The 22,812-nt window shown below is 38.7% G+C and overlaps 1 protein-coding gene across 1 annotated transcript in view; it reads left to right on the top strand.

Moving 5' to 3' along the window:
- The window catches only part of ANK2 (ankyrin 2), a 618,697-nt gene that overhangs the window by 375 nt on the left and 595,510 nt on the right, over positions 1 to 22,812 (top strand). The window lies entirely within an intron of this gene.

The following is a 22,812-nucleotide window of genomic DNA, read 5'->3' as shown; positions in this document are numbered from 1 at the left end:
TCTTCTTCTCAATCTCACTTCACACCCAGACGCAGAAACACACACACACACACACCCACCCCCCCCACACACACGCAAATACACACACAACGTTCCAAAACCAGACGTGAACTTCTGCACACACACATGCAGACACACACACACACCCGCCCGCAAACGCATCCCCCCACCGCGCACAGAGGCACACACCCAGCTGTCACATGACCCACTGCGGAGCTGCACCATTAGAAGAAACCCCTGGTGCCCGGGCGGGGTGGCGGGGGGATGCTCCCCAGACCCACATCCCCTGAGGGCCTTGAGAGGCGCTGCTGGAGGCGTTCACGTCCCACCCAGGGGAGAGAAGGAACCTTGTCTAGAGGTTTCTTAGCAGTTCTCAACTTTCAGGCAGAGCTACCCCAACAACTGCAGCCCTGTAGCAGACAAGGAGTACGAGAAACATGTGTTGCTGCTCTCCGCCCGCCGTCCGCAGAGACGCAGTTTTCCCCAACACTGCAAGGGGGAATGCACATTTCTTTGGCTGGTAGAATAAGCCCTGTTTTCTGTTTGTATGGTAATATTAAAACAAGGGAGTACTCCATCTGGTTGTGATCTGGTATCTAAGAGTTTTTTTTTTTTTTCCTGCTGCCAGTGCCAGGAACTCCAGCATTAGCGCTTAGGTTATCGCAGTAGTAACGCGAGTGTCAGCCTTCCCGGTTCAGGGTGGTGTAGGAGTGTGAGGATATGATCGCTGATTGCAAGAAGGCAGCCTCTTTACTGAAGAGAATTAGATTCCTGTTTAGAAATAGGATAAACTGGTTGATGGAGACTATCTTTGCAGGAAGATAATGGCCAGCAGAATGGTCTTTTTCTTCAGGGCGGTGTGGAAATTTTGAAGAACACCAGGGGCTTCAGAATTTGTGAAAACATGACATTAAAATTTGGTTGACACTTACCAAGGTCTTTGCCACATTTGAATTTTAATTTGTATAGGTGGTGTTATTTTAGGGACAGCCTTTTGTTTATGTGCATTTCTCATGCAATGACTAAAATTTAATGTGTACTACTTTTTCTTATGGCACTCTGTGTCCCAAAGAAATTGTTAGGGTTGCAAATCCTTACAGGATGCAGGACTCTCATTTTATGACAATGCAGTCTGAATTGCATTTGGAGCTATTTTTTCCCCTGAAGAATTGTTGTAGCGTGCATCTAAGAATAAAGGTGAAATTAGTGCTAGTTGCAATATGAGAGAAATCATATCCTATGCAAAAAATAATTTTTATATCTATTTGAATAAATATTTATGCATATATATATATATCAGCTTTGAGGACGTAAAATATGTTAATTTAAGTAGAATATGTGCACTCAAAATCTCTATGAAATTTCATTCTATATGAAGAACACTTCTGTTGATCTAAAATAGTATATATGAGAATAGTTACTAGAAAAAATTTGCATGAAAGGTCATTGTTATTTTGCAGAGTAGATACAATACTTAGAGGACCTCATAATTAGAAGCCGTGTGAATGACCTAATGCCGCAACACTCAAGTAACTGACTGGTGTCCTCTCTTCAGACTTTCCTTATGTGACCTTACAGAGCACTCTTTTAGTGATTGGTGCATTAATTTGCATAGGATGTGGAAATAGGTTGCTGGAATTATTGGTCACTCCAGCCTACCTGATTCATCCAGGCAGGTGGAGCAGAAGTACTGACAGCCTCTGCCTGCAGCATCACCATTTGCCTGCCAGTGATTCTGAGCAAATTAGAAATACAAAAACAAAAGTGTTAACAGTGTTTCCCTGCAAAGCGGTGAAATGTTTTAGGCATTAGTCCCAGTGTATTTCAACTGGATCACTGTTTGCTGGAAATGTTTCTGCTTGTTCTTTAGTAATTCTTTTTCAAATCAATTTTGGGTTGAATTAGAATTGAATTAAAATCTGAATTGTTTTCCTCTTTCTAAACCATGGTTGAGAAAAAGTATAATTGAAAAAGGACAGACGTCCAAAGGAGTGAAAAATTTTAATTAAAGACATTGCATGGATTTTAGCAACAGATAAATTTATTGGTCATAATTTTAATTGCATAGGGGAAATTTAAAAATAAAAATATTTTACAAAGGCTTTTGGTAAATATAAATGGTAAGTTAGTATATTTAACTGCTAATTTCAATGAAAATATGCTATGTGAACATTCATTTATTCAGCATAAAGTAATGTTTCATGCCCTAAAGACACAGAAATGAAGAGGACAAAAATCTTCTCCATTAGTAGGTGTAGATATTTTTCATGAAGACAAGCATTGAAGCATTTGAAATTTGAATTGCTTATGGTGTCCTTTCCACATTATTTTAAAAAAATCTTTATTTCTCAGCTTTTTGTTTTAATCATTTCTCTAATAATGAGCCTAAAAATAAAAAAAAGAGATAAGTTTGCATATATCTAAAAAGTCACTGTATGACTGAATTCATGTTTGCATCCATCTGATGTATTTCTGTTCTCTTTTAGTTATTTAATATGTTATTAGAACTACAAATCAGAAACTATATATATTATTTACAATTTGATCTTTTGGACAAAGGTTTTTTTTTTTAACCTTTTGGAAAATGCTGATATAGCCCAAAATAGCTAAAGCAGTCCAGTGCCTTTACAGTATAGTTAAAATCTGAGTTTCCAAAAATGAGAAGGTCAGGGAAAATGACCTTCAACTTCATTCTGTCATGTTAAGGGAGAGAAAAATTTATCAATATGCTCTGTCTGCTCAGGCTCCTAAGATAATGGATATTTAATTTTTTTCCTCTTTTAAGAAAACTGTTATCTCTTCTTTATTCTATATACAAGGTAACTAAGGACAGAAATTTCACCTACTCTTTTAAACATCTAAGTCAAATTATTTACCAAACTAGAAAGATGAATTTCTTGGATTTCATCCTGTGTTTATTCTTGATTCATTTTCATTCATTTTCTGACTTCGTAAAAGACAAGGTTAAGAAATGGTAATTTTGGGCCGGCCTGGTGGCCCAGCGGTTAAGTTCGGACATTCTGCTTCTTGGTGGCCCAGGGTTCGCCAGTTTGGATCCCGGGTGTGGACATGGCACCACTTGGCAAAAGCCATGCTGTGGTAGGCATCCCACATATAAAGTAGAGGAAGATGGGCATGGATGTTAGCTCAGGGCCAGTCTTCCTCAACAAAAAGAGGAGGATTGGCTGTAGTTAGCTCAGGGCTAATCTTCCTCCAAAAAAAAAAAAAAATGGTAGTTTTGCAACTGTTTTAAATAGTTTGTCTACATATATTATGTATGTTAAGAGACCCATATAATTCCTCTGGCCATTGCCAGATAATTTAAATCGATTAATTAAATGACTGTTCATTGAGATCTGCAAGTTAAGACACTTTGCTAGCATCTTTCTGGGTCTTACATCTTTCTGATGAGCTCCCATGGGAATTTCCAAGGCATTGATTGCTTTGAGAATTGGAGAGCTATAAGACATCCTTTGTATTTAGTGCCAGTAAAATTTAGCATCTTTTTCTTATTTCATGATCCATCCTTCCCCAAGATCTGTGGGTAATGGTGTCATTTCATTTTTGGCAGCAAACCAACGTTCCTTCTTTGTTTGCTGTAGGAACTTAGAGACCTCCCACATGGTAATAAGGAAATATTTACAATGAGGCAGGAATGATGCTAAGCTGGGTACAGTTTTCACAATCGTCCTACAGAGGAGATATTGTTATTCCCATTTTCCAAATGGGAAACTTGGGTTTAGAGAAACTAAGATACGTAATCAAGGTCATGGCTAGTAACTTGCAAATCAGAGATTTAAAACTTGGTCTTAATGATGCCTTATGTCACAATCACTATTATTTATTGTCTTCCTGTTTTAATTTTCAGACATTGTGACTATTGAGCCAGCTCCTCTTAGCACTCCTGCTACTCGGAGCTATCTGTAAGCATTCTCCTTTAGGTTACATTGAAATTAACTGTAGAATTTACAGCAGCGTTGAAATAATTTTTCATTCCTCTAATTCATCAAATGAGAATAACTTGAATTCCTCTTTCACTCCTATATTCTCTGAGAGAGCGTTTCTTCAGGGTAGAGGCTGCTGAGAGGAGAGACTAAAGCCCTTATTCAGCTTTTGCTTCCCCTGAGATCTCTTCAATTATTCCTGCTGTTTCCATGATGATCCTGACGAAAATAATTCTGAGAATGAGTTGGGTTAATGAGAGTCTTCTTGAAAAGGCATAAATAAATAAATAATAGGCTTACGTTTTCAAGTTTTCCAATTTCTTCTAATATTAATTCCATTCTTTGTGCTTGTCAAGATGAGTTATATTTTGAATTTTCATGTTACACAAAGAATTTGAGTTACAAAAGAGGGTAATTTAATTTAGACAGTGAAAGGATGGGAGAAAAAGGCAAGAAATGAATATAGTGATGCATTCATATAATTGGTTTAGATTTTTAAAATTTAAAAAAAATTTACCCACCGTAAAATTCACTTTTCATACAGTTTAATGAGTTTTGACAAATACTTCGAGTTGTGTATCCACCACCACAATCTAGGTACAGAACGCTTCTATCTCCCTGAAACATTCATTCCCTTGTGCAGGTTCCACTGTTCAAACAAATCCTCCCACTTCCAAACTCTGGCAGCCCCTGAGCTGCCCCTATATTTTTGCCTTTCCAAGAATGTCACGTAAATGGAATCATCCAGAATGTAACCTTTTTTTTTTTTTTAAAGATTTTATTTTTCCTTTTTCTTCCCAAAGCCCCCCGGTACATAGTTGTATATTTTCAGTCATGGGTCCTTCTAGTTGTGGCATGTGGGACACCACCTCAGCATGGCTTAATGAGCAGTGCCATGTCCACACCCAGGATCTGAACCCGAGAAACCCTGGGCCACCAAAGCAGAGAACACGAACTCAACCACTTGGCCACGAGGCCGGCCCCTAGAATGTAACCTTTTGAAATGGACTTTTTTTCAAATCAGCATAATGCCCTTAATATCTATGTAACTTCTTGTGTTCATCAATATTTTGTTCTTTTTTTTTGCAGAGTAGTATTCCATTGTATGGGTGTACCATGTTTAGCTATTCAGAGGAAGAACATGTGGGTTATTTCCAGGTTGAGGCAATTATGAATAAAGTTGCTGTTAAACATTCATATACAGGTTATGTGAACATGAGTTTTTATTTCTTTTGGGTGTCTACCTAGGAATAGGATTGCCAGATCATATGTGAAACTGCCAGACTATTTTCCAAAGTGGCTGTACTGTTTTTGCCTTCCTTCCAACAATGAATGAGAATTCCTGTTGCTCCTCATCCTTGCCAACATTTGGTATTGTCATTTTTTTGTTTTAGTCATTCTAATAGATGTACAGAGGTATCTCATTGTGATTTTAATTTATATTTATCTATTGACTAATGATGTTGAACACTCTTGCTGTGCTTATTTTCCCTCCTTACATTTTCTTTGTTGAAGTGTCCAGATATTTTGGCCATCTTTTAAATTGGGTTGTTGTTTTCTTATTGTTGAGTTTAGAGAGTTATTTATGTTCTGGATACAAGTTCTTTGATAGATATGCGATTTGAAAATATTTTCTCTTTGTCTATTCCTTGTCTTTTCATTTCTTTATAGTGTCTTTCTCAGAGCAAAGGTTTTCAATTTTGAGGAAGTCCAATTTTCAGTATTTTCATCTAAGGGTTGTGCTTTTATTGTAACTAAAAACTCTTTCCCTAACTCAAAGTCACAAAGATTTTCTCCCATATTTTTTCTTAAAAATTTTATAGTTTTAACGTTTTACATTTAAGTCTGTCATCCATTTTTAGTTGATTTTTGTGACATATATATCAAAGTTCCTTTTTTTTTTTGCATATGGATATCCAGTTGTTTCAGCATCATTTGTTGAAAAGAACAAATGCTTTATCTATTAAATTGCCTTTGCCGCTTTGTAAAAAATTAATTGACATATTGCCATGAGTCCATTTCTGTACTCTCTCTTCTGGATTTAGATATTTTGAGTTTTTTCAGGTTTTAGAAGAAAGTATGTATCATGTAATTTTTAGAAAATCTTAATGACATTAATATGCTTTTGGCTTTGTTTTTAAAAATGTTATTTAAATAATTTGCCGTCTCAACATCATATGAAGTTACAAGGCAGGTCCTCATGTCTGGGAGGGAAGCTGTTTATGAGAGTGAAATACAATAAAACTATATCAAGAAAACAAATGGAAAACTGACAAGAGAATATGTCACATTGGATGCCTTACTTGAAGAAAACAGGATTTCCAGAGGCTTTAGGAAGACAGTTTCTAAATCAGCTGTGTTAAATACAGGCAGTAAGATGAGAAATAAATCGGGACGGTAAGCTTCATTCACTGCAGGCTTTGGAGAGGATTAGCGTTTCATGTTTTTACAAAGAGTTATTATATGAGTAGATTATGGTATATTAAGGAGCTCATTATCTGTTCTTGTGACACATACAGCCTTGAGTTCAATAGTCTATAAACCTAGCTTTTATTGCAAGGATATATAAAATTCACTTATCTATTGCTGCATAATGAACCACCCCAAACACAGCGGTTTCAAACAATAATCATGTGTTTTGCTCATTAATCTGCAATTTAAACAGGGCTTGATGAGGACCTTGGGAGTCAGCTGGGGTTCCTGGAAGGCTGGAGGTGACTTTATGGCTGGGGCAGGAATCCTCACTTACGTGTTTGCTCGCTTATGTGTCTTGTGGCCAGTGCTGGCTAGGGCTGTGGCTGGAACACCCATATGAGTCCTCTCCATGCAGATACTTCTGACAGCATGGTGACTGGGTTCTAAGAGTAAGAGTCCCAAGAAATCACAGCAGAAGTAAATGCCATCTTTATGACCTCGCCTTGCTTTTGCTGTAGTGTGTTGGTTGAGGCAGTCACAGAGGTTCACCCAGATTCCAGAGGAGAGGACACAGACTCCACTCCTCTGTGCAGAGGGCTGAATATCACTATTACATTGTAAGAATAGCATGTAGGAGGGATATTGGCCACCTTTGAAAATATGACCTACCACAGAGCATGAGAACTAAGTCAACACAAGGTAAGCTTGTACACTCAGCACTATTTTTGTCATTGGATCAGGAGGTGACAAGAAATAGTTAAATCAGCATTTCAGAGGAAATATTTTTGCACTTGAATCTTCATAAATTACTATATGCAAACATGGTTCTTTTGCATTTTACCTGACTTTCAGTTGCTCCATAGTGCTGGACTCCGGTTCTGCCCTTGGAGTCTGAGGGGCCCACAGTAGCACCCTTAGACCAAACAGAAGAGGCTCGAGAGCCTCCCACTGTGGGCCTCGTCTGACCCCACCCTTTCCCACCGAGTGAGGACTGCCTGGGGCCAGGGGTCTTGCTCACATTGGGCCAGCACTTCATCTTCGAAACTATGCTCTGGGTGGTCAAGACCCAGGATTTCCTGCCCAGTGGCCTCAAGTCTCCTTCCTGGGCTGAAACAGGCCTTTGCTCCCCACCTGTTCTCCAGGGGGCAGACTGTGAGGCCAGTGGGTGCACCCCTGACTCCAGGATGCCTGTTCGTGGAGGGTGTAGCCAGAGCTTGACAGTGAAGGTGGGGTATCCACATGTCTTGTGCAAAGTCTAGTTTAGTCTTAGTTACTTACTGGCCATGTGACTTTAGGCAATCTCCTTAACCTATATGTGCCTAGTTTCTTCACTTATGAAATGGGGAGCATGGCAGTATCCGCTGCCTATAGTGAAAGGGTTAAATAATATAATGCACACAATGTATTTTGCTCATTGCCTGGCACTTGGTAACTAAATAATTTTAGCTCTTGTTATTGTATGATAAATGCTGAATAAATATCATCCTCTTCCCTTTCCCAAGGACAGCACTAGAAGGAGAGACGTTTTCCTGAGGAGTAGACATAGAAGTCAGAAATCAGGCTTGCCCACCTGTCCTGTGTGCGATTTGAGTAATTCTGAGTAAATAAATTATTTAATCCCGCTAATTCTTAGTTTTGTAATCTACAAAAGGGGAGTAATTATCATTCTGTCTCATAGGGCCATTACTAAACTCTAATGACATAATACTTGTGTAAGTACTTTGTAAACAATAAAATAGTACAGAGGCGTACTTTATTGTGAAAAACCCTGTAATTTTGATTTGACTTGTTTGTGTTCTAAGCATCTTGGTTAGCTAACTGACCATTATTCTAACAGTTTATAAAGATAATTTTATTGTATTTTTTAAATTGAAGAAGTCATACAAGAATATCGTAATAACTTCATATATTTATAGATAGATATATTTGAAAAGTAAACCTCGCTCCACACCCAAACTCTGCAATCCCCTACCCGCAAAGCAACCGCTTATGTATTCCGTCTAGAAATATCCTGTGTTTATAGAAAATTTATCTGTGTACATATCCCTCCCCCTTGTGTTTACATAAATGGGAGGAACTATACACATTGCTTTATACTCTGCCTCTTTCATAAAAATTTATTCTGCTCATTCCAGCATCATTCCATTTTGGTACACACACTTCATTTTTTATTTGGTTACATATTATTTTATTAAATACGTGTGTCATAATTCACTTCAGTCTTTCTTCATGAATAGACATTTAGGTTGTTTCCAGTGTTTTGCTACAGTGAAGATCTTATACATTTGTATTTAAGAATATGTTGGATATATATGGGTCTATGAAACAAGTATTCTTTTTTTTTCCTGCTTTTTCTCCCCAAATCCCCCAGTACATAGTTGTATATTTTAGTTGTGGGTCCTTCTAGTTGTGGCATGTGGGACGCTGCCTCAACATGGCCTAATGAATGGTGCCATGTCCACGCCCAGGATCGAACTGGCGAAACCCTGGGCCGCCAAAGCAGAGGGGGCGAACTTAACCACTCTGCCATGGGGCCGGCCCCTGAACACAAGTATTGATAGATAAATTCCCAGAAGTAAAAATTGTTGTATCAAAGGCTACTTTTTACACTTCTGAGTACTCTATTCAACAATGTAGAAAACCCCAAGTAACAAACTGAATTACATCAATTTTCGTCTTAGGTATCCAATTGCCAATCAAGCTTTATATTTTGCAAATCTTTATTTCCTCCACTTTTAAATGTTACATGCTTAAATGTCAACATATTAGAAAAAGAGCCGTCATAATCTTGTGGTGAGTCATAATGGGTTCTACATACTTCGGCTGAAGATTTTTCTTCATTTCACTCTGTTCTTTCCTTAGATCACTTTGGATTATTCAGCTCCAGGTGTTATTAACAAGTACCGTTTCTGTTCACTTTTCAGATTCCCTCTTTCGTTATAATTCTTGACCATCACTTAATGACTAATATGTGTAACAACTTGGAAAGCAGATAATCCATATTTTAGATTTCAGATTAGTTAAATGGATGCACAAAGAGTCTCAATAGTTTGCTCAGGATCACCCAGCAAGTGAATGGCAGTCTGAAGAAGGCCCTGAGGAGTAATTATTTGCTTTTGAACCGATGGAACTTTATTGCATTTCAAACAAGAAGATAGCAGTCAACAATCACGTTTTCAATTTTAGCTATCATTTGATAGAAGATATACTAGTAATGTAACCCTCCTTTACATTTTCACTTGCACATAATAGAAAGTAGCTCTTAAAATGAGAATCCAAATTTAAAGTTCAGGTGTTGCCTGGAGTATACCCCTTGATGGTCATTTTAAGAGGTAAGTTCCTCAGATTTTTCAAAAGATAAGCCATGATTACATAAAATAAGCTATGGTTCATTTGCAAAATTCTTCCTAAAAATGACATTAGATCTATCCATGCTCCCAAGAATCTTACAATCCTATAGAAGATGAAATCAAATAGTGTACCCAGCTCACTATAGTTCAGATAGAATATGGTAGGTACAATAATAGAGAACAAAAACCGTGGAAGGCAGATAAAAGAAGAAAGCAATTGAAATTCGAGTTGGATATGTATTGAAGAATGGATTTAATTTTGACAGGTAGAGATTGGCTAGAAAGCATTTGAGATCCAGAATGAACAGCATGAAGAGACACAGAGAGACGGGAAAATATTGGAGAGTAGGCAGAACGGTTAGTAATCAATCCCAGTGAGCTACAGAGTAGGAGATGAGGAGTGATTAGGGAAAGATAAAGTTGGAAAGATAATTGGTATAGCATCACGGAGAGTCTTCAGTTTCCCAGAGGTTGGTCTTTATTCTGTAGAGAGGGAACACCCCTGCTAGGATTTGGCTCTATTGTCCACCTGCCTCCCATCCCCAGAGAAAAGCTACCTTCAAATAAAATCAGCATCATTATCGTCACCTAATCATGGATAAGCCATATTGCCGCAATCTTAACTAAGATGTGAATAAAAGTAACTTTAGCAAACATTGCTGTTTTCATCAATTCTGTACCGTAAAATCCAAGAAAAACAATATGTTTATTCTCTGCAGAAATAACTTCATGCCATGCTCCCTTAGAATCTTCCTGTGCTCCTGTCACATTGCCTCCCTGAAGTCCCTTCTAAATAGAAATTCTGGAGCTGTTGCTGCGTGGAGGGATTTTAGTTGAAGGAATAATCTATTTCAAAGGCTGAACAATAATAGATTTAAGATCATAGCTCTGGTTAGGGTCCTTTTGTGTAAGTGGAACACAGAAAAAATGAACATTGTAATACGTATTGCTTATCTGGTTTGGCTCATTTGAGCACCAGAATCTTGACTAACATCCAAGTGTTAGACCACATATCTTTTTATAACAATGCTTGGAAGAAAGTCTTTAATTCAGGACTTTATGGAAGTAATAGAAGAATTTATAGAGAATAACGGAACTCACAGTATAGAAGGAAAAATACGTTTAAAGATACAATAAGTTAAACATATCTCTGCAATTATGAATATTGTCCAGTGGGGTTTTGCTGTGGAATTCTGTGCCTCTTCACTAGGAAGTCTCGGTCCGGTCTGGATTTCCTTTCTTCTGAGGACAGCCTGATCACATTCGGAATCCCGCGTTCTTTCCCAGCAGTGTCTGTGCTGTGGTTGATAACTTTCTTGTTTTAGGCCCATTATCATTATTTGCATATTAATCTTATTTGATGCTAATGTGATTTAATTTGCTGCCCTATGTAATGGCTGATAATCATGGACATGAAGGAAAATAGTAGATGCATGGTATCGTGATATTGCTTAAATTGTGTGAACTTGTAACTTTAAGAATAATAGATATATTTAACATACATTATGTAGGCTGATCACTTTTATAATGCTAGTTTATAAGGAAAAATTTTTGTTCTGTAAATTTACACCATTGAGCTAGAAATAATATCCAACAAAACAATACATTTAGTGCTATTACCTATCCATGATAGTTATCAAGTATTTGTTAGAAGTGCTCATATAATTTATTTAGACAGCAATGAATAAATATTTACTTTAATAAAACACACATTTATAAATATAAGTAGGTAAAATGTACAAGAGTATCAAGGCTGCTGACTAAATCAGACTTCTAATTGGATAAGAGACCTTGTATGCCAACTTAGAAAATCTTATCTCTATTTTCGATAAAAGCTTGAATTGTATCAGTGACAATTCTTTCATCTGAGAGTACAAAATGTTTTATCTATGAATGCCTCTTTTATAGCTACCTTCTTCAGTTATAAAGACCAGGAACACACCTCCACCTATAACCAGCGTGTTTTCACACCTGTATTCTCGCTTGCTTCCTTCCTGTTACAGAGGAAGAATTATCCTGACCTTGATCACACTCTTTTTGCCTATTCTAGGACTTTGTCCAGGAGTTGCTTTCTTTTTTTCCCAACTTTTTCATCTTTGATTTTGTAGTGACTGGGGCAGAGTTGAGCCTGATGGTGAGGTTAAAGAAATCCCGCTGTTGGGCCTGCCCGGTGGTGCAGTGGTTAAGTTTGCACGTTCTGCTTTGGTGGCCTGGGGTTCGCTGATTCAGATCCCAGGTGCGGACATGGCACTGCTTGGCAAGCCATGCCGTGGCAGGCGTCCCGCATATAAAGTAGAGAAAGATGGCACTGATGTTACCTCAGGGCCAGTCTTCCTCAGCAAAAAGAGGAGGATTGGTAGCAGATGTTATCTCAGGGCTAATCTTCCTCAAAAAAAAAAAAAAAAAAAGGAAAGAAAAAGAAATCCTACTGCTGGAGGGAGAAGGATGCCTTGGTTGAGAATTTAGAAAACTCGCAGCCCTAATCCTACTAGTCTTCTCAGCAGTTTTGATTCTGTTGACCTTTCCCTCCTTCCTGAAATTCTTCCCCATAGGACTGTAGAGCACCATTCGTATATTCAGCAATTATATTGAACTCCCTCTGAAATAATGATGCTCACACTTAACTGAGCCTGAGTGTGTGCCAAGCTCTGTGCCAAGCTCTTAGCATGTATTATCTCATTTCATTCACCCATGCATTCTATGAGATAGGTACAATAATTATCCCAATTTAAAGACAGAGAAACTGAGGCTTGGTAGTTTGCTCAGGATCACACAGCCAGGTAAATGGCAGAGTAGGGGATTCATACCCACCTGTGTTAGGGATCAGAGCCCATGTCCTTAAACAGAGCGTATAATACCACATCCTCATGCCAGGTGCCATGTAAGGGCCTGGAAATACAGACATGAAAGCACCCCAAATACAGAAGTGAAACATCAGTGCTCGTGGAACTTATAGGATAGTGGAAAAACAAACTACACAGTGATGGAGGTATGATCCAGTGCAGCGGGGGCCTTTGTTTGCTTGGAGAATTCAGCAAAGGCCTCCAAAGGAAGCTGGTGCTTGAAGGAAGAGTAAGACTTTGCAACATGATTAAGATAGAGAGGGAATTCCAGGCAGGGGAATAGCAGGTGCAAAGGCATGGAAGTAGAAAGCATATTGCGTTTTAGGGAGTAGTCAGCAGTTCTGAGCGGTTGGAGCAGAGTACTTGGCACACGTCACAGGAGATGAGACTGGTGAGTCAGTCAAGAGCCAGATCCAAAAAAGCCTTGTTTGCTGTCGTGATTCATTTGTGGTTTTCCTCCTAGTGTTTCCCAGGCAGTTCTTTATCATTCTCCTCCCTGACTTCTTCTTCCTTCACTTATTATTTATGTATTAGTGTCTCTCAGGGTTCTGCTTTCTGTCTTTGATTTCCTTCTCGTATTTTTATATTTATATAAAAATATAATATTCGTATATTTTTCCATAAAAGTTAGATAAAAATATAAATATATATTTATACTTCTGCCCAGGCCAATCGTCCACTCCTGTAGCCTCCATTACCACCCATATGTGGATCTTTCTTCCCTCGCTATCCTGGTGCCAGCCCCCCTCTTGACTTCATATTTTCATCTGACTTCTGTAAACCTTTTCCTTTTTATCCTGCAGGTCCTTCAAGCCTAACCTGTCTAAAAGGATCTCACTATTTACTCCCCAACCCACAAAAAGTCTCACCTATGCGGACTAGATAGAAGGAAAAAAATAGAGTTTGGTTTCATAATCTACTTTTAAGAATTAAAGTGTTTCAAAACACTATTATGTAATGGATAACTCAAATATTTGTTGTCTATAGAGACATGTTGGCAAATGGAAAAGCCATTATATACTGAAAAAGAACTTACGTTTGGCTGGACTGTTAGAGAAGAATGAAGGGTATAAATGGTCCATGTTCAGAAGGTTTGCCCACCTGTTGTTTTTCTGAAAAGTACCAGGGGATTATCTCAGCATTTAGGAAAATCCCCCACACCACCCCCACCAGCATCTATGGGCGCCTTTTACTCTCTTCTTGCTTCAGAGAAAATAGAATCCCTGAATCCTCAAGTTCAAAAGCCCACGCTCCCAGGCCACTCTAACAGTTGGGTACATGAAAGATAGGGTGGGAGGAAGGATGCTCAAGGAAGGGTAGGACAGAAGATGGAGAGTTCTTTTGTGCTTCTTACAACTGGGGTTGCCATTGCGATGGAGATAATAGAGACCCTTTATCATCCTGGAGCTGACTAGGAGTTTGGCTGCCCTGGGGAAGACAGTGTCCCTGTACATCTGGAAAAAAGCTGTGATCTTCCAAGTTGGAGAGTGGGAGAAGTGGAAAGGAGGGGAAATGATTCCAAAGCTATTGCTCATTTTCAAAGGGGAAAGTAGCAATGAAATTGTAAATCCTGAAATGAAAGTGTCAGGATTTATTGTGTCTAGGTAGCAACTCATATGCAGGTGGGATGGAAGTGGCATTATGAGCATTAATAGAAAAGATATCAAAAGCAAGTCGTTGAGTAAGTGAATCACCTGGGATCACACTGATCTAAACCCATGGCATCTAGAGTGATCTCAATGGTGAGTTTCTCCTTGAAGAGAAGTGAAAAACATCAGAGACTTTTATGTCCACAGATTCCTGACCCTTCAGACATCTTATCTGAGTGATTTCTGACCAGCTGTCACCATTTGGTATGCTCTGAATTGCTTCAAGGCTGGCAGACAGCTCCAGCAAACATAACATAGTTGCAGTTTATCTTGTGTTTGGTCTTCAACTCTCTTTTGACTCATCCTTACTGCTGGCTGCCGAAGCTTGTAAGTTTGGATCACCTAACAGTCTCTGTCTCTCTCTCTGCAGATGATGAAGTTGTGGTCTAGAATCACAGCTCTTTAATGGAAGAGTCTACCTAAAACACACACACATACATACGCATCATTTAAGACATTTCAACTAATCGTGCCTTAAGCCATAAAGGCATCTACTGTTTACCTAACAAGGAGGCCAGAAGTTATTCCCAGGATTGTTGGTTTGGTGGCTCAATAATATTATCAGTGGTTGAAGCTTCTCTGATCCTTGTGCTTTGCAATCCTCAGGTGTTAATTATGTCATTCCTCTTGGTCACAATATGGCTGCCAAATTCTAAGCATCGTGTCTTCATGTTATGTCCAAAGCAGAAAGCAGGGTTAGGGGGAGAGTGGCAAGTGGTTGCCAGGTCTTTCTCTGGAAACACCTCTTTTTGCCTCAGGGAGGAAAATCTTTCCAAGAAGTCTTCTTGAAAAAGCTTCCTTTCTTTTCATTATTAGAACTGGATCATGTGCTTGCCCCTAGAGAAATCCCTAGCAATGTGGAACAGGATGCCATGTATGGGGCTGGATTCATTGTCATCCAACCAATGGTTGGGGAAAATTAGAGAAAAGGTGTCAGGTAGCCAACCAACAATATCTGCTACATTGATATTGTTGGTTGAACTTGATTGAATTTTAGACCTCATGTATCTGCAGTTAATTTACTGTATATTTACCACTGTTAGGCTTAAAGACTGAATCTTATGTTCAATTTATCTAGCTCAATGGAAGGAAAAGTGGTTTTTAAGGTTGTTTTTCTGTTTACTTCTCTCTGCAAGGGTTTGATATAAACGTCGTGGTTAGTGTTTCCATGGTGATCAAAAGCCTTATCATCTAAGAGCATTCCTTGAGAACCTAACAGCAAAGAACACGGTTTAGATGATGATCACAGGAACAAACAAGTGCTCCTTGACAATTGCTGAGAATGTGTTCAAAGGAGTTTATTCTTCAGTTGATGTGATGTATGCATTACATTACTGAAATTACATCTGGGTTTAAATTTTAAAATATCACCAACAGAATCAAGAGTCTCAATTTTATACTCAAAGGTCTGAGGGAATCTGTTAGAGATGGTCTATGTAATAATTCCTGCAATAACTATTCTCTTATCTTTTCAGTTTGAAAGTTATGCTAAGATAAAAGAAATCTTTAAGATATCATTAGTTAATTCAAGAAATACTTTTTGGATACCTAATATGTATCAGGCAGTGTTACAGGATTTGGGAATACAATGGTGACAAAAAGAAAGTTGCTGCCCCCATGGAGCTTTATTCTAGTAGGGAGCAAAAATAGAAATAAAGACAATCAAAAGGCTGAAAATAATAAGAGTTGGGGATGATGTCGAGAAATTGGAACCCCTAGGCACTGCTGGTGGGAATGTAAAATGGTGCAGCTGCTGTGGAAACCAGTATGATGATTCCTCAAAAAATTTAATAGAATTACCATATGATCCAGCAGTGCCTCTTCTAGGTCTGTAACCAAAAGAGTTGAAAGCAGGAACTCGAATACATATTTGTACACCCGTGTTCATAGAAGTATTATAGCCAAAAGGCGAAAGAAATGCAAGTGTCCGTCGACAGAGTGATGGGTAAATAAAATGTGGCCTATACAAACAATGAAATATCATTCAGTCTTAAAAAGGAAGGAAATTCTGACACATGCTACAATACGGATGGACCTTGAAGACATCATGTTAAGTGAAATAAGCCAGTCACAGAAGGCACCTACTGTATGATTCCATTTATGTGAGGTATCTAGAGTAGTCAACTTCATAGAGACAGAGGGTAGGATGGTGGTTGCCAGGGGCTGGGGAGGGGGAAATAGGAGTTGTTGTTGAATGGGTATAGGGTTTCAGTTTGGGAAGATGAAAAGGGCTCTGAAGATTGGCTGCACAACAATATTAATGTGCTTTGTACTACTGAACTGTACACTTAATGATGGTTAAGAGAGTAAATTTTATGTATATTTTACCAAAGTTGAAAAATATACATAAATAAATAAATAAATAAATAACTTGTCAGGTAGTGATAAGGGCTATGGAAAAGATAAAACAAATAGGAGTGGGGGCACCGGGGGTGTGGGGGGTGTGGATGGCCGTCTTATATTTGGTGGTGAGAGAAGAGCCCCCTGATGAGTGACAGTCAAGCAGAGGTCCGAAGTATGGGAAGGAGGGAGCCCTCACCTGGGGGAGAGCCTTTTAGGCAGATGTTGGAGCAAACGAGGAGGTCAAAGGTAGGACCGATTTGGCGTGTTCCAGGAACGAGGTGATTGCCAGCATGGCTCCAGCTGAGCAGGCGAGGCGGAGAGTGTTAGAATGAGGTCTCAGAGAGGTGGAGGTAGACAGATCATGTTTCAAGTTTAACAGTGAGGATGCATAAATGCATCCTGGGATGAATAAAATATGGGTATTATATTTCTCTGTAATTATAAGCATAGTGTCGGTTTGTTTGAAAGCAGACTGACCTAAATCACATATGTTTTCACTCTCATAGCTCTACACGGGAACAGATGAACGTTTATGTTGGCGCACACAGTCCCTAAACTGTATTCAGTATGATTCTTCCCCACTCTGCCCTGTCTTGACATTCTTCTAAGGAGTATTTTTCCAAAATTTTCAAGTTACAGAATTATAAAGGTATTTTTTTTTCCCCCTAAAGATTTTATTTTTCCTTTTTCTCCCCAAAGCCCCCTGGTACACAGTTGCATATTTTTAGTTGTGGGTCCTTCCAGTTGTGGTATGTGGGATGCTGCCTCAGCATGACCTGATGAGCCATGCCATGCCCATGCCCAGGATCCGAACTGGCAGCCCTGGGCCGCAGCCTAAATGGAGAGCGCAAACTTAACCATTCAGCCATGGTGCCAGCCCCCAAGTTACAGAATTAATATGGTGTTTATAACTTCAGAGTAAGAAATTAAGTTTATTTGAAGAATTCCATTATTGCAAAAGTAAATTAAAAAGTACGAAAATCAAAATGTAAGCCTTCTTGCTTTCAGAATCACAGGTAATTCACTGGTAAACATATACTAAGGTGAGTTTTCTCAGGGTTTATAAATACCCAGCTATAGCATTCTTTGGACTTTACATATAAAATTAAATAATACATACATGGTTCAATATATAGTAGCTGTAGCAGTATATGAGAGTTATATACACTGTACATAGTATAGAGAGTTATTGTTAAAATAGTATTTAGATAAGTTGTTTAACCCAAATTTTTACATGGAACTGAAAAAAAAAACCTCTTCTAATTATGGCATAATATGTGATAGTGGAGAGAGCATAATATTTAGCTTCAAGGGGCCAGCCCTGTAGCCGAGTGGTTAAGTTCTCGTGCTCCACTTTGGTGGCCCAGGTTTTCGCTGGTTCGGATCTTGGGCATGGAGCTAGCACCGCTCATCAAGCCATGCTGAGGCGGCGTCCCACATAGCACAACCAGAAGGACCTACAACTAGAATATACAACTGTGTACTGGGGGACTTTGGGGAGAAGAAGAAGAAGAAAAAAAAAAAGGAAGATTGGCAACAGATGTTAGCTCAGGTGCCCATCTTTAAAAAAAAAAAAGATTTAGCCTCAAAAGACCAGGTTCAAGTATATGTTATTTTATTTACTAGATATATGCCCTTTGGAAAGTTATGAATCCTCTCCAAACCTCAGTTTCTTCACTTAAAAATAATATCCACCCAATATGGTTGCTGTAAGGATTAACTGAGATATTGTAAGGAAAGCACATGGGATACATTCAATTAATTGTTAGGAAATTTTATGAAATTTTAAATCATGTATCATTAATAATGTCTTTCAAATGAGACTCTTTCATGCATTTGCAGTGAGTGGCTCTACTCTGTCTTGGAGGGAATTAAGAGTGGAAACCGAATTAGAAGGGGCAGAGACATTGGGGGATCTGTCTAGAAGTTGCATTTGCATAGTAAACGTACTGTTTTAGTTAGGTTGTATGTTCTGTTGGGGCCTCCTGGCAAGAAGGGCCCCTCTGGACACCACTGTGAATTTAGTTATTCTGAAAATTATAGTGTATTTGAACAATCCAAAATCAGAGGAAATGCTGTTACATATATTAGTATATATAGTCACTAATATCCACATGTTTTATAGAGAGAGAGTGCTTACCAAGTGCCAGGCACTTTTATAAACGCTTTCCATACAGTAGTGTGCCATGTACCAGCTTGAGAGAGCCTATTGCTAAAATATCAGGAATTCTGTGAGCTGATTGACATTGATAACTTGAAATTGGCCGTGGTAGGAAATTTGACAATACTACGAATCAACCGTACCCACCTCCGGGCTCATTGTTAAACATTTACCATCACATCAATGTGGGTATCAATTCATTTTACTCTCACAATGACTCCGTAAAATGGCTACCACTATCATTCCCATTTTACAGATGCAGAAACTGAGACCAGGGACGTTAAGTTCACTTGCCCTGGTCACACAGATAGTAATTGCAGAGTAGGGATTTTAATGTCTACAGTTAGTCTCTCAAGTTCATGGTCTTAAACTCTTTGCATTGTTACTGTTGATTGCTCCCAAAGAGGTGTTCTCCCCTTACAGTGTTTTCTACAAACAGAACGCAACCTCGTGACTGGAGGTTGGAACGTACGCTTAGAAGTCGTCTGCATGAGTCCTCACCCACACCAGACAATATGGTTTAGTCTGGATTAAACCTGCTTCTAAATAGCCAAAGTGTACCCCAGGAATGGCTTGGTGTCTTTCCATCTTTTGTGTTCAGAGGGTTTTTCTCTGCTTCTAAATAGCACTTAGTATTCCTCCTAAGACTTAGATTCCTCACCAAAAAGTGAAGAATTTGGATATGATTATATCTAAAATGTCTTCCAGGTATAAAATGATTACTTAACCAAAGCCTATCCAGTTCTGTCTCTTGGCCCTGGTGTTCGAAGACCCAGCATCTGCTCCACATGCAGCCCATAGATCTGCCAGTGATTAAGCATTTGAGTCCATTGGTAACTTCCTTCTAGTTGTTTTGTACGCGTACCTACTTTTTACACAAGTTAGGTAGGTTTTAGACTAATAGCTTATTATGAGTTTGCAAATTAGACTTTAAGCTTTGTGAGGGTAGAAACCCTATGTGTTTTGTTCACTAGTATAGACCCAGTATCTAACTCAAATTAGACATTTGTTGAATCAATAAATGAAATTTTCTTTGACTCAGTTCAACAGTTCAACTTCAATTTAAATCAACAAAGATTTGGCCCCGTGGCTAAGTAAAGTTCTCACGTTCTGCCTCAGTGGCCCAGGGTTTCGCCAGTTCAGATCCTGGGCAAGGACATGGCACCAGTTGTCAGGCCACGCTGAGGCAGCGTCCCACATGCCACAACTAGAAGGACCCACAACTAAAATATACAACTATGTACTGGGGGGTCTTGGGGAGAAAAAGGAAAAATAAAATCTTTAAATCAACAAGGATTAATGCTATGGGTATAGGTAGAATATATTGGGGGTGGAAAGAAATTGGAAAATTGGAGACAGAGACCAGTTATGTGATGTGATGTGATATGTATGTGTGTAACATTTGTGTTTGCATATATATGTACAGAATATCTGTGGAAGGAAATAGAAGAATCTGGTAAAATTGCTTTCCTTTAGGGTCAGGGAGTGCGAGTTCAGTTGTAAGTCTCCTCACTGTCTCTCCTTACGAAGTGATGCCATATCTTCTCCTCTTTGGGGAGGGAACTGACACCCTAGATTGGCTCACTGATGGAACTTGAGAAGTTATATATAACATTCTCCTTAGCATAGTAAGTGATTGGAGCATCCCTGCTGTTCCCCTCTTTCAGTTAAGCTCAGGGCCAAAGTGTACCCCAGGGATAGCTTAGTCCCTTTCCATCTTTTGTGTTCAGAGTCATTAATAGTCAAGAACTATTCACTGAGAAAGTGTACTGGGAAGAACTCTGTTAGGAGTGTGTAAAATCAATGAAAGACAAGTTATCTGCCACCAAGTAGCTGTAATCCTCACTTTGCTTGGTAATACAGAGATGGAGAGAGGGATCCGATAAGCTTCGAGGGAATGTGACCAAGATAACTGTCCCCTCACTTTGTCGAAGATCTCCATCATTTTTCTTTCAGGATCTCAAGGAATGCTTTTCTCATTTTCCAATGTAATTTATTGTAATAGCAGCTTATCTCGTTAAATGTTTTCCCATTATAAATGATGTTCATGCTTATTTTTAAAACATAGAAATAAAAAGTAATACAGAAAAGAAAAGAAAAGTCTTCTATTGTTTGACCACCCAAAAGTAACCACCATTATTGGGAGGCATTTGTTTCCATGTTCACTTTTTATAGTACTTAGTTGGTGTGTGTAGGAAGTAGTCTGGGCATTTTGCCCAGTTTGGCTTAATTTTTGTTTATTTGTGAAATGTCTTAGATTGCATTACACTTATTAAATCATTACTGTTATTAGCTACTACTAATGATACCTCATAACGTGTTCTTATCAATCTAAAATTGAAGCAATAAAAAGTTCAATCCCTAGGGCAGTCTCATGTGTTGTCTCAATTACGAAGAAATGATGCACAGAGGAAATATAACTCTAACTACATGAATTTAAAATTCCCTGGATTGTGGTTCTTTAAGCATTTCTTCTCTGTGCACATTACTTAGTGCGAAATCAGAGTGGGTCTCTTCCTATCCTCAACACACTGTGGCCTTTTCCGCCTCCCCAGTTTTTCTCATTTCTTCCATCTTCCCATCTCTACCTGCCAAGATTCGAGTCATCTTCAAGGACTGCCACCAATCTTACTTCCAAAAGGGAGGCTTTCCTCACACTCACCTCAGTCACAGCAATGGGTCTTTCATTTCCTGGAACCCCTGCACTGCTTACTGTCTGTACGGTTCATGTGGTGTTTATATTCTATTTCTTTTTTTTTATTGCAGTAAAAACTCATAACATGAAATTGACTATCTTAACCATTTCTAAGTGCACAGTTCAGTAGTGTTTAGTATGTTCACATTGTTGTGCAACCAATCTCCAGAACTTCTTCAACTTGCAAAACTGGAACTCTGTACCCATTAAACAACTTCCCGTTTCTGCCACCCCCCGCCCCTGGAACCCACCATTCTACTTTCCGTTTCTATGAATTTGGCTACTCTAGATAGCTCACATAAGTGGAATCTTACAGGATTTGTCTTTTTGTGGCTGACATTTCATATATCTATTTTCCTTTATTGTAATTATTCACATTTGTTATTCATGTATATATCTTTTCTTTTCTACCAGATTTTAAGCTACCAGATGTTGTCATGTACATTTTCTGATCCTTCATATTGATTAGTACAGAAAAATTTTCATTAAATGCGTTCAATAAATTTGTGTTGAATGAGTAAAGCCAGACTTTCAAATCTCACCTATGCATAGAATGCTTTAACTACATGCCATACATACTTGTGGAGACCATGAGGGACATTTATGTAAGATTTCTTATTCTCAGGTCTTTTTTTTTCTAACCAGTTTTAACTTTGCTGGCAGATTTAATGTAGATAATTTGTCTCGGAGTCATTTGTGCTAAATGTTCCCCAAATCCTACTGTTTCTTTTACATTTCAGAATAGAAATAAACCCAAGTGTTACCAGTACCTTTCAACTAAATCATGATGTTTTATAATCCTTTACCTCACTTAAGGACATAGCTGCTAAGTTTACCTTAAAGAAATCAAAAATAGAATGATAGAATTTAAAAAATAAAGTTCTCTAATTTTACAGATGAAGAAATTGAGTCCAGAGAATTGGATATACAGAAGTATGCGGCAGGTCATTTGTCACTTGCCCTCTGTGATGGCAGATTTCAGGCATCAACCAGTTGGAGAAGGTATTTTTGGTCAGACGGGCTTTTCCTTGTAATCACACCATCTCCGCAGGTGCTGAATGTTGAGAAGGTTAACTCTCGTTCTGCAAATCCTTTTTATGGGTAAAATTGGTGACTGAGCCATCCCACTCATAGGCACTTAAGTGGTTAGAGAATCAAGACAGCAATTCTTCTTTTAAGGAGCAGAATTAAATGGTTCTGGTGATTGGGTGGTGGCTGTGTTCAAAAGGGCACTCTGGTGTTTTTAAGATCCTGGGCTCTGAAGATGCACTGTCTGGGTTCAGATCCTGGCTCTGAATCCCGCTTGCTGTCTGACCTTGGACAGGTTACTTCATTCATCTCTCTAACGCTCGGTTTCCTCATCTGTAAACTGGGGATAATATGTATAGCAGAGAGCTGCTGTGAGAATTAAA

Source organism: Equus caballus, chromosome 2, assembly GCF_041296265.1.
Source record: "Equus caballus isolate H_3958 breed thoroughbred chromosome 2, TB-T2T, whole genome shotgun sequence".
NCBI lineage: Eukaryota > Metazoa > Chordata > Mammalia > Perissodactyla > Equidae > Equus > Equus caballus.
Note: the sequence above shows the minus strand (reverse complement) of the source record. Positions and strands in the feature narration are given on the sequence as shown.